The sequence below is a fragment of the Chrysemys picta genome, chromosome 1 (assembly GCF_011386835.1).
Source record: "Chrysemys picta bellii isolate R12L10 chromosome 1, ASM1138683v2, whole genome shotgun sequence".
NCBI lineage: Eukaryota > Metazoa > Chordata > Testudines > Emydidae > Chrysemys > Chrysemys picta.
In genome coordinates, this window is record NC_088791.1 from 127,393,686 (window position 1) to 127,407,086 (window position 13,401).

Below are 13,401 nucleotides of genomic sequence, written 5' to 3' on the forward strand. Positions count from 1 at the left end.
GGGCAGACTGAGATTGGTTGAAGAACTGGGATTGGCTGGGCAAGCAGACAGGAACTCAGAACCAATGGGACAGGAAGAACAAGATGGGCAGAGATTTGATGAGAAGCTGTGGTTCAGGATGGGGGAACAGGGACTGGCTGGGCAAGGTGAGCGGGACTAGAATGAGAAGCCTGAGGAGCAGAGATTGCGGCTGGCTAGGTGAGTAGAATGAGATTAGGATGAGAAGCTAAGTGGTGGGAACAAGACAGGACTGGGACAGGGATAAGATGAGGGGGAATGGGGTAGAAGAGGTCATGCTTGTGGCAGAATGGATAGAAGAGTCTGTACCTACTAGAGCACCATCCCCTCCAGAGTCTGGAATGGAACCCAAGATACCTGAGTCTCGCCATTCCTCTGTTCTCTGCAAATATCTGTGAAACCCACTGGCAAAGTGTCCCATCCACTGCTAGTGCTGCTCCACACTGAGGATAACAACCTACTACCGCTTTTATTTACTAGATTAGCTGAAGTGACAATGGTCTGTGGAGGTGGAGCCTTAGGTTTCAACTTTGCTGAAAAACCATGTGAGTGTCAATATGATGCCACATTGTGGAAATTGATGGAAATTCCATCGAGGTTCTATGGAAACCATAGTATGTGGTGATGTAATTAAAGACTATCAGAATGCATATGGACAAATGGGGGTAGTGAAATAATTCTCGTATTTCCTAACTTTTGAGTGCTTGACGTTGTACCCTTATTAATGTTCTTTTAATGTAATTTTTGTGTGTACTATATATATGATGTATAGTCTTGCAACTAATATAATTAACTGGTTGAGGGTCTGGCAATAATTATGGTTATATAGGGCCTACTATTATTCACTCTTATTTGTGTTTGTCAGCTTCATAGATTTTTCCAGCTGTGCCATGCTCCTGGAGGCATTGCAAGGTCTGGTGCTGGAGAGCCACTTCTCTAGAGGCTTTAAGGTGTGTAGTTGGGGAACATGGGTCTGGGTGACTGGGAAGCTAAGGTAGTTCCCTCCTTCCAACCTTCCTGGAAGTTTCAGTAGACCAGGAATTAAGGTGGTGATAAATATTAGTATCTGCTCACTCATTATAGGTAAATTTACAGCATATTTATGATTCACAGATTGGTAAGGTGATAGCAGCTAAATTGAAGTAAGCAATCAGATTACCTAGAGAATCTTGAAGTAATTTGTTACATTACATTTGGCCAATAAGACAGTATAGAAATAAAAATTAAGTATTGAAAAAATATGCACGCATTCGATAGGGTTAAAAGATACTGCAGAAAGTGTTTTTTCCCTAGAAAAGCATATTTCTTAAGTAAAACTTCCAGTACCCAAGGCCATACTCAATACCAAGAGCTATTAAGTAGTTGTGGTATGGCATTAACCCTGTTATACTGTCTTCCAGATCCTGCCTTCAATTATATTACTTAAGAAAGATTTAAAGGTATACTATCTAGCTTCTGCAAAATAGATTTACGAAAATAACACTGTGGTTATTTTAGGTTAAGCAATTATATTTTGAAATGGGAGTAATACATTCAGTGGAAAAAAATACACCTTGTGGTGACTTTAATGATTCAATTACATTCTGCAACCAGATTAAACTGGCTTGAATCCTGGTGGTATTCAGCATTCAAATTTTGCTTCCTTAAAGGATTTTCTAGTTGTTGAACTGCTGCTTGTACCCATCTGACAAAATTCAGAATGCCAATTTGAACGGGGTTAGGTGTATGTTTCAGCAATAGCACAGAGTATTCTGATAAAGCAATACAAGCATTACTTTCTTGGTGCACAAGGGAAATATAGATTTTTTTTTTTTTAGATTCCGTGCTATGTTTGTCTCTTAATTAAAACACCAAGAATGTGATTTAATAAAATAATACATCTTTGAAATAAAAGGCCTGCATGAAAGTCAGTGTAATATGGTAGTTGGTATGTTTGTTAAGAGCTGCATGTAAAGAACCGCAGATGGGAAGCCATCTGCAGTGCACAACATTGAGGAGTTTTACTGGTCCTACAAAACCCAGGAACAATGAGGCATATTCTTGAGCACCATCTCCTGTCTTCTTTTCTATTAACTAACTACACATAACGCTCTTTTGAGGAGCATTTGTGTGTATGTGAAAGGTATGTGAGTTGTGTGGATTGTAGTTGAGGTCTAAATTTTGTCAAATGGAGTTGTATGGAGTAGGCAGAAACTGGCCCAATATTTGCAGTGAACAGTACAAAATATGGAGATCTGTAATTGAGAATAAAGATAAATATGGAACTCTTGAGGGGGCGTGGGGGGAGTTTAATCCTGTAGTCTTTGTTGTATGGATTCATGTGGGTCTATCTGGTTGTTTAGTTTTTGTTTTTTGTCATGCTCATTATCTCAGTATCTAAGTGCACAGAAATTAAAGATGGAAATGAGTGCAAGATCATCTAGTCCCAACTATTGCTAGAACATGTTCCCTCAATGTATTTTCTAGTGATGAAGGACATTAATCCTTAATTCTAAAGTGGGCAATGGAAGTTGAGTTAACTAGACTCCAATCTCTTCCCTCCACTCTTCCCCAGTACAACAACCTCCCTGCCTTCTACTTTTCCTCTCCCTCACACTTCACTATCCCCAAAAGTATCTCCCTCATACTCCCAATCCCCCAGAAATAACTTCCACCCCAAGCAGGCAAGGAGCTTGCTCCCTATCTGCTCTATCACCCTCAGCAGCTGGCCTCTCAGCACACCACCCTAGTGTCTATGTTGTACTAGCTGCTGGGCTCGTCATCTGCTGTTGAGTTCCTGAGCCATTCTCCCATTTCCAAATGGCTTTCAAACATCGAGCAGGACCCTGCAGGAAGTATGGTAAGACTCCTAGGCAGACCAGAGGAATATGGTGGAATTGACCACACCCAGGAGTCTCAATTCAGCCCCCATTCCCTGCCCTCGTAGCCTTTCTAGTCTTCCAAACAAAAAGAGCCAATTCTGAAGGTTAAATTACCTCACAATTAGCCAGAATCCTAAAGGTTAAATGACTCAAACAGCAGGGTTTCCATTACTCTTCTTGGGTGCACACAGTTGAAAAGATCAACCTTATGGGGGAACAAAAGTGACACAAGAACAAGAATATGTGACATACAAGCACAGACTGTAAATGAGGTGTCCCTAGACTTTAGGATTGTGATAGAAACACACTTGGGCATGTCTAGCTATTGAGGACAGAACAATTCTGCCCCTTCATGAATGTATTCCAGGATACTCTCTCTCCAAAAGACATGGTGAGAGAGTGTATTCTGGAAACACAACACAGTCAAAGAATTTAATTTACACTATTTTTGGAAGGCCAAGTATGCAGTAGAAGAGAGAGAAAATAAAAGTAGATTATATAAGAATTGCATGACTAAAATGATACCAGCTGTTCGTGCTAGCTTGAAGCTTTGCTATTAGTAGCAGGAAAGGGAGTAAAATACACCCATTTTATAGTAGAAAGCTACCCACGCTGTAATGTTTGGATCTGCATTCATATCAGAGTCCAGGGATATTCTAATAAAAGGTTTGGATTTGGCCCACTGTAGTGGTAAGGGGCCAGTCAAAAATAAAAGCCATATTGGGATGGTGATGGAGAGTTGAGGTACTCACACTAAGCATACAGTCACCAACCCTACATTATGTGGAATTCCTCTTAGGGGTGGTCCAAGGTATACCTGCCCTAGAGAGAGTTCATTTGATAGTGAAGCTTCATTATATAGATTATAGGCCAGCAGGAAGTGAGGAAGTGTTTTTTGAAAAGACGAGATATACTGGAGGGATGGTGCGGAGGGAAAGAGAAAATGTTACAGAACTTTGCTTTTAATGTTCTTGTGGAATCTTGCATCTTCTTCTCCATGGATATAGATTTCCTATGAGATCATTGCTACTCACTCATTTTGTGAATTCTCCTGTCCTTTGTACATGACAAGAAAAAGAACAGCTGGTATATGCTGATTAAGATTGTATGCAATGAATGATGTTGAAACTGTTGAGACAACTTAAATGGATATTTTTTTGTTTATGGGCATTGTAGGTGAACCATAATAGCATACATTCAAAATGGTGAATTTGTAAGATAAGGATCTACAGTGGTAACATTAATTTGAAATTTAAAAAAATAACCTCCTGCCTACCTCAGCTTCTTCTGTGCAACATGCCTATGCACTATAAAAGTGCAAATAAAAATCACAGGTCCTGTTGTCAGAATGACAATTATTTGACACACGAGAATGCTGACCAAACAAACAGAATAGCTCAACCGCAGGCCTAAATTTAGTCCTTACTGTCACACCAGATGCAGAAAGAAATGAGTAGCTCAGAGTCCTACACTCAAGATAGAGATAATATGGATGATTTTATTTCATATTTTTACCTGTCCCTCACAAATGGATTGCTACTTATTTGTATCCTTAAATAAAGAGTTCCACACAATAACTTAGGAGTATTGAATACTCCAAAGGTCAGGGAGCTTGAGCATGGGAAAATATTTGTGAATGAGGCCAAAACAACGACTGAAAGAGCTGATTCCTAGCTCCAAGATTAGTCTTCATTCGGAGACTGAGAATTTATTGCTGCCAAAAACAGCATTATCAGCTTTCTGTCAGCAACAATCATCAGGATTTCCTTTCCCAATCAACGTGAGCTGTGACCTCATCGTTGCAAAGGTGAAACCCTGACAGGGATTAAAGGCTAATAGAGAGAAATGAGGTAGTAGCTAAACAAAGAAGAGATTGTTGCATGGTCTAGAGAACTGAGGCAGAATATTACAAGTGAAACATGAACTGTGGAGCCAAGGGGGAAAACAGAGTATTTTTAAACAGAGACCAAGTAAAACTAGGTCTCTGAGTCTTCCAATGGAAAAGTAAGGCTGTCTGCCATCCTTACTAACAGCGATCTTTAAAGCGGGATTAGAGTAGCCATGTGGTTTGTCAAGCGTTTAATTGAGATTCTGGAGGGACACAGTCTGTAGGGCTGGAAACCAATTTAACAATCATGACTATGATTATATATATATATAAAATTGCTTCTGTGTGTATAGAATATTTACCAGTCTGAAATGGAACTGACAAGTCTGGGGGGTAGTTTAAGAACATTAAAAGTGAAGAAAGGAAAATAAATGTTCATTACACACGAAGGCAGTTTAATCCCAGGTTAATGGTAAAAAAGGTGGTGGGGGCATTTATATTGTGTTTGTTTTGTGGTTACTTTTTTAACTTAATCTTTATTATGGAACAATCAAGTAAGAAAGATTTATTCTTCTGAAATTCTGTTTTTCCAGAGGTCATGCTTGGCCTCCATTCTATCTTTTCATTTTAAACTTCATTATGGTCTTGATCCAAATCCCACTGAAGGCAGTGTGTATCTTTCAATTGCCTTCAATAGGTTTGGGGTCAGGCCTTTCTTTAATGACAACATGTTTCTGCTGCTTGTATTAGAGATGGACCTGAGCTGTAATCCTGATGCAGATTTTTCCAACATTCAGGAAGTGTTCAGATCCAGGTTTTGGTTTGTACATATCCCTTGCTTCTACCCCACATATATGCCTCTCTTTGTGACATCATGATTGTTTAACACCTGATCCTGTAAGGTGCTGATGCTTTGAACTCCCATTAAAGTCAATCAAGTTAAACATTAACTACAGGGCTCTCAGCATCTTGCAGGATGAGGCCCTTATGCAACAAACATTTATGATCATGCAGTTTAAGGATTATAGGCCAACTCTGGCGTAAGTGGATGCCACTGTATTCCAAAGATCCAAGTGGATGAAATCACACCCTCTTCCTCCTGGGCTGAAATTTGTCTCTATGATTTCAGGTGAGGATTAAGCAGAAAGACTTGATGAACCCTTGTTAGTAAAGAGACAAGGTGGGTGAGATAATATCTTTTATTGGACCCACTTCTGTTGGTGAGAGAGACAAGTTTCCTAGCTACACAGTGCTCTTCTTCCGTCTGGGTAAAGTACTTTGAGTATCACAGCTAAATACAAGATTGTTAGAATGATCCCTTAGAACATGTGCTAACTACTTATGCTAAACTATCTGTTCCATCTTGTATTTAGCTGTGACACTCCTAAGTACCTGTCCCAGACCTGAAGAAGAGCTCTCTGTAGCTCGAAAGCTTATCTCTCTCACCAACAGAAGTTGGTCCAATAAAAGATATTACCTCACCTACCTAATCTCTGCAATATCCCAGTACTGACACGGCTACAACATTGCATACAACCTTGTTAGTAAAGGTTCTCTGTGTATGTGTCCCTAATGATACAAATTAGTTTCTAGTACATATAAAAAGAATTGTCTCAAAAGAGAGTGAAGTTACGACTTTATGTAAGGTGTTGACAGGTCTTTAAAGAATGAAGTATTTTAGAGGTTTTACATTTTTCAGGTGATTAATCTGTCAGCCACAAGCACAACAAGGTTAAGTCCTTCCCTAGAACAGAAGTAACCAGCCTCAGTTATCCTGGCTGATCCCCAGCTCCCAAAAGGTGGAGCTGCAGGAACAGTCTTCAGACTTTTAAAGAGCTTTTCAGTTTGCTCGAGAACTTTAAGTCAAGTGCAGATAATCCCCAAACCCACAGAGCAATTATTAAGATGCGAGGTTCATAACTTTAAGAGGCACTAGAAGGCTGCCAAGATGACATTTGTTTCCTATATAATAATAATAGCAGGCAGCAGCATTTTGAGGCTGAGCACAGTTTGGGCACTTTCTAGCCTGACAGGTTTGGCAGGGCAGAAACATCTGGCCTTGGAGTATTAAAAGATTTTTTTTTTAAATTGTATAAAAAATCATGGAAATGTTGGGCTTCAGCAACGATATGACTTCTTCCCATGTTTCAGTGTTAATGGTCTGAGAAATATGATGCCTAGTACTCTATGTGTACGTTTCATTTTTATTTTTTTTAACAAAACCCAAAGCCAGGCAACATGGAATGGAAGGTAGCAAGCTTTTGACACTATGCTAGAAAACAGTTTAGGATAGTAAGACATATAGCATATCACGGTAAGCTGAAGGGAGAACTCAGGTAAGCAGAATATAATTACCTTAATTGGAATTTGGCCAAGAAACCAGACCAGCACCCCTGTTCTCAGAGAAAAGCACTGTGAGGTATAAGCTAGGCAAGTTCTTTGTGGTGAATAATTTTGTTAATGGATTTTGCATTTAGTAGTTGTTTTTTATTTGTTGGTAGCAAGTTGTGAACAAAAACCTTAGATTTCTACATTCCCCCCCCCCCATTATTCAGCATTGAGCCTTACGTGAATAAGGTTAATAATAAAAACATTTTAGCCTTTCAGTTGTCTGCAAATTATTTGCTTGGAGTGTTTGTTATTCATAGTGTGGAATTGCTTCTGCTTCCTGATTTGAATGAGTAGGGAAATCAAAGAGATTTCCAGATAGCTACACAAAAACTTCTTGTTTGACCCTTCACACAAAAATAGGATTATTTGCAAAAAATTTATTTTTTGTAAACGTTCTTCTGAAGAAAAACAAACCCCATTATAAATCAGGCCACTTATTTAGGTGCTTAAGTATGGCATTAAACCTGGAATCTTCAAATTGTTCTGTAGGAATAAGGTGCCCAACACCCACTGAAATTCAGTGGGGGTTGGGCAATTTAATTCCCAGCCATAAAGAGTTAAAGTACCCACTTTGAAAACTTTGGCGTATGAGTTTTGGATAGATTTAGATAGCGTGATCAATACCTTAACATAGCTAAGGAAAATAGTTGTGATTTCATAATATATTACCTATTAAGGGCACAGCTCAGTAGAACTGTGGTACTTATCAGAAAAACACAAGTTTGGAGTGAACTGGAACATTTTTTTTTGACTATATATATATATATATCAAATACAGAGATTTTCTATTTTTATTGGCTCAAGGCCTGATATGGAATTCATGATGGAGAACCACAAGCATGTGCACCGTAGCTAAGATGACCTTGGAAAATGCACAGTACGATCAGAAAATCAACCCCTCTCCCTAAAATGATAACACGAAGTAAAAATGGTATTTTAAGTTTCCAGTTTTCAACTTTCAGCCATCTCTTCCTTTCTATGTGTCACTTCTTAGCATTTAAATTGGTGGCCATTGCCAGCTATAAAGTTTGGTTCACAGCCAGCTACAATCTGGAATTTATTTGGCCTCTACCATCTTCAGTACCTAGTTCAGCTACCTAAAGGCAAGATTGTCTCTCTCCTTTCACACCCATGCAAGAGAATAAGGGGGTGTAAGGCCCTTCCCTTACTCCCTTGCATGGGCTACCAGCGGTCCTTGTCCCTGCAGAGGTGGGTGGAGATTGGGTTAGCAGTGGTGGGGAACAAGTAGAGTTTTGGCCAGCACATCAGCCAGCACAACTGATCTCATGCAGAAGGAAAATAATCTGCTAGTGGTATGGGCCAGTAGCAGATAACTTCAGCAAAGGTGAATCTGGGAGAGAATTGTAACTTTGAGTCACAATTCCATTCCTGGACTGTGCCGCAGATCTATCCAAACACCTCTCTTTGTGCACCCACCAGACTGCTCTGAGGAGATCCAATCTCTGACTCCCCATATGCTTTAAACCTCAGGTGTTTGAACAGAATCCAGGCACTGCTGCTGTTTTGAGGCCTCTATGTGGCTTTGAGGCTTCAACTACCCAGACATTTGTTGGGAAAATAACACAGCAGGGCACAGATATCCAACAAGTTCTTGGAATATATTGGAGAAATTTTTTTTTATTTCAGAAGGTGGAGAAAGCTTCCAGGGGAAGGTTGTTCTAGATTTGATTTTGACAAATAGGGAGGAACTGGTTGAGAATTTGAAAGTGGAAGGCAACTTGCGTGAAAGTGATTATGAAATAGTAGAGTTTGTGATTTTAAGGAATGGTAGGAGGGAGAATAGCACAATAAAGATAATGGATTTCAAGAAGGCAGACTTTAGCAAACTCAGGGAGTTGGTAGGTAAGATCCCATGGGAAGCAAGTCTAAGGGGAAAAACAATTGAAGACAGTTGGCAGTTTTTCAGAGAGACATTATTAAGGGCACAAGAGCAAACTATCCCACTGCATAGGAAAGATAGGAAGTATGGCAAGAGAGCCCCGTGGTTTAAGCGGGAGATCTTCAATGATCTGAAACACAAAAAAGAGTCCTACAAAAAGTGGAAACTTGGTCAAGTTACAAAGGATGAATATAAACAAATAACAAAAGTATGTAGGGACAAAATTTGAAAAGCCAAGGCACAAAACGAGATCAAACTGGCTAGGGACATAAAAGGAAACAAGAAAATATTCTACAAATACATTAGAAGCAAGAGGAAGACTAAGGACAGAGTAGGCCTGTTACTCAATGATGGGGGGAACACAAAAACAGAAAATGTGGAAATGGTAGAGGTGCTTAATGACTTCTTTGTTTCGGTTTTCACCAAGAAGGTTGGTGGCAACTGGACGTCTAACATAGTGACTGCCAGTGAAAATGAGGTAGGATCAGAATCTAAAATAGGGAAAGAACAAGTCAAAAATTACTTAGACAAGTTAGATGTCTTCAAATCACCAGGGCATGATGAAATGCATCCTAGAATACTCAAGGAGCTAACTGAGGAGATATCAGAGCCATTAGCAATTATCTTTGAAAAGTCATGGAAGATAGAGGACATTCCAGAAGACTGGAAAAGGGCAAATATAGCAGGGCTTTGGAGCGAAGCCCGGAGCTGGAGTGCAGAGCAGCTCCAGAGCAGTGGAGCTGCAGGTTTTTGCCTGGAGCTGGAGCGGAGCCGGAGCACAGCTCCAAAGCCCTGAAATATAGTGCCCATCTATAAAAAGGGAAATAAGGACAACCCGGGGAATTACAGACCAGTCAGCTTAACTTCTGTACCAGGAAAGATAATGGAGCAAATAATTAAGCAATCAATTTGCAAACACCTAGAAGATAATGAGGTGATAAATAACAGTCAGCATGGATTTGTCAAGAACAAATCATGTCAAACCAACCTGATAGCTTTCTTTGACAGGGTTACAAGCTTTGTAGATAGTGAGGAAGCAGTCGATGAGGTATATCTTGACTTTAGTAAGGCTTTTGATACAACCTCGATGGAGCTACTATAAGGTGGGTGCATAACTGGTTGGAAAATCATTCCCAGAGAATAGTTATCAGTGGTTCACAGTCATGCTGGAAGGATATAACGAGTGGGGTCCCGCAGGGATCGGTTCTGGGTCCAGTTCTGTTTAATATCTTCATCAATAATTTAGATAATGGCATAGAGAGTACACTTGTAACGTTTGCAGACTATACCAAGCTGGGAGGAGTTGCCAGTGCTCTGGAGGATAGGATTAAAATTCAAAATGATCTGGACAAACTGGAGAAATGGTCTGAAGTAAATAGGATGATCTTCAATAAGGACAAATGCAAAGTTCTCCACTTAGGAAGGAACAATCAGTTGCACACGTACAAAATGGGAAATGACAGCCTAGGAAGGAGTACTGTGAAAAGGGATCTGGGGGTCATAGTGGATCACAAGCTAAATATGAGTCAACAGTGTAATAATGCTGTTGCAAAAAAAGCAAAAATCATTCTGGGATGTATTAGCAGGAGTATTGTAAGCAAGACACAAGAAGTAATTCTTCCACTCTACTCTGCGCTGATTAGGCCTCAACTGGAGTATTGTGTCCAGTTCTGGGTACCACATTTCAGGAAAGATGTGGACAAATTGGAGAAAGTCCAGTCCAGAGAAGAGCAACAAAAATGATTAAAGGTCTAGAAAACATGACCTATGAAGGAAGACTGAAAAAATTGGGTTTGTTTAGTCTGGAGAAGAGAAGACTGAGAGGGGACATGATAACAGTTTTCAAGTACATAAAAGTTTGTTACAAGGAGGAGGGAGAAAAATTGTTCTTCTTAACCTCTGAGGATAGGACAAGAAGCAACGGGCCTGAATTACAGCAAGGGCGGTTTAGGTTGGACATTAGGAAAAACTTCCTAACTCTCAGAAGGGTTAAGCACTGGAATAAATTGTCTAGGGAGGTTGTGGAATCTCCAACGTTGGGGATTTTTAAGAGCAGGTTGGTAAAACACCTGTCAGGGATGGTCTAGATAATACTTAGTCCTGCCTTGAGTGCAGGGGACTGGACTAGATGACCTCTTGAGGTCCCTTCCAGTTCTATGATTCTATGTGGACACTCACGGGGTACAGATCCTTTATCTGGCACCCCGTCCTGCAAGCTGAACCCTAGCAGTCCATCTGCCCAGCCCCAGTACTGATTCCCTCAGACTTTCCATAACTTAAGCATACCCTTTCCTAGACTTGCAACCATGTGGGTATCTTGAGTTCACAGGTTAACTCTTCACCAGCACGTGGTAGGTGTAAAACACACTACACACAGACAAACACACAGGATTCTAAACAACTATTGTTCTTTAATTAATCACATGAGAAATACACAGATCTATTTGTAACCCTTTTGGGGTTTAGAGATCATGGCCCCTTTAAATCTTTTTCCTAGGGGGAAGGAGGAGAGCAAGAAAAAAGGAGGGAAACTCCAGGGGGCGGCGCTGGAGCTCCAGGGAGAGAGAGAGGCAGCCGGAGGCCTGGAAAAGTGAAGGAGAGAGAACCTGCCTGAAGCCTGAGAAGGACAGGGCCGATTGGGGACAGCTCAGGACAGGAGCCAGGAGAAGACCTGTGCCAGGGAGGAATCACCCAAGACGGACAGGCCAGAGCTGGACCCAGTATCACGGGTGCCCAGAGCTGCATGGGGCTGTGAGTCCTGGGGCTTGGGACTCTGCATTGGGGACAAGAAGGGAGGCTGTAGCTAGTTAAGTGGGGAGGTGGTTGCTCTGTGTGGCTTTGCAGAGAGCGGCAGAAGAGGGCACCAGAGGGGTTTGTTGGGGGAGAGTTCACTGGTGCCGAAGACAACCAGGAGCACCCAAGACTCACCACCGGACTGGAACTTTGCTCAGGACTCCTGAACTCTGTGTGCAGACACACTGCTCAGTGTCTGCCCTTCCAGACTGTGCTACCACTGGGCCTGTGGGGCCTTGGTTTGGATGCAGCCCTGTTCTACTGCTCCCTCTATATTTCCCCTTGTTATTTTCTCCTCTCATCCCTCTGTAAATAAATATCTCCCTTTGTTATATCCACTGTACTTTTCCTGTGGGTGTGTGTGTTCACTCTGGGGGGTTTGGAACAGGTGCCCCTGGGGTGAAAGGGATTTCTCCTGCTGCATTCCTGCGCGTGCCCTCTCTTGGCCAGAGCTGCCTGCAGAGCAGACTCCACCTTGGCCACGAGGGCACCTAAAGTTACATATTAAAAATAATCCCTTCACATATTTCTCTGCCTCAGTTTTCTCAGTAACTCCAAGCACTCTTTGGGCTGGGTCATAGTCCTCTGGGGCCATCTGAAAGCCTTCTGCTGCACATGGCTAGTCTTCTCAATCATGGAGACTTTCTATCCCACCTAACCTTCTCTAACTATGGTTGATCAGTGCTCTTCTTCTCTCCTGCCCAAACCATTCTGTGTGCCTCTATGTGTCTTCTAGTTTAAATGTCCCATCACTGACAGCTAGTTCCTATGTCCACCTTCTGGTGATTTTTCGGCTCTGTCCACTTCCTCAAATCCCCTTGAAGGAAGTTGAAGAAGCATTGGATGACTTCCTTATTAAGGAATCCTTAACATATTCATTGTTTGGTCAAAGTACAGTTGTTACGGTTAACATCCCTCCATTGTCCCTGATCTGATGGAAACACATGGACATAGAGGCATCCCATGATACAGCAATGTTTCCTAAGAACAACTTCACAATATGAACCAGAATCACAAACTGTATAGACAGATTCCCCTATTCATCACAGACTGCTCCTAAAGTAGTTCTGCTATAGCCTCCCTTTCCACAGGGTTAGTAGTAAGACTACATTCTATTCCTAAATGAGCTGAATCCTTTGCAATGGTGACCACATGTACTTGGCTAAGTAATAACTTGCACCAAATTTCCATGATGCCATGAAGGGATTATGTGTACAATCATGGTTAGCAAAAGAGCAGTAGGTATTGCTCCCTGCATGTTGTAGTAAAACTAATCTTAAATGGTGCTGGGAAAGGAAGGAGGTAGGACTAAATGGCTTAGGGATTTAGTAATAACAAACTAAAGGTCCTTAGTTCAAATTTTGTGCAAGTTGGTCGTGATGTTAATCTGTTTGTAAACTCTTCAAGGTAGGTACCATCTCTTTCTTATATATTTGTACAGTGTATAACACAATGGAGCTGCAGACTCTAGGCATAACCTTAATATGAATTAATAATAATAAATAATAATAATTGGTGGATGTTTGGTAGCCTGTCTGAAATTAGTTGGTGGTGTCAGTCCAGTTCCTAGTGGGCAGATGTCCACAGCACAAAAGTCACCATATTAATTA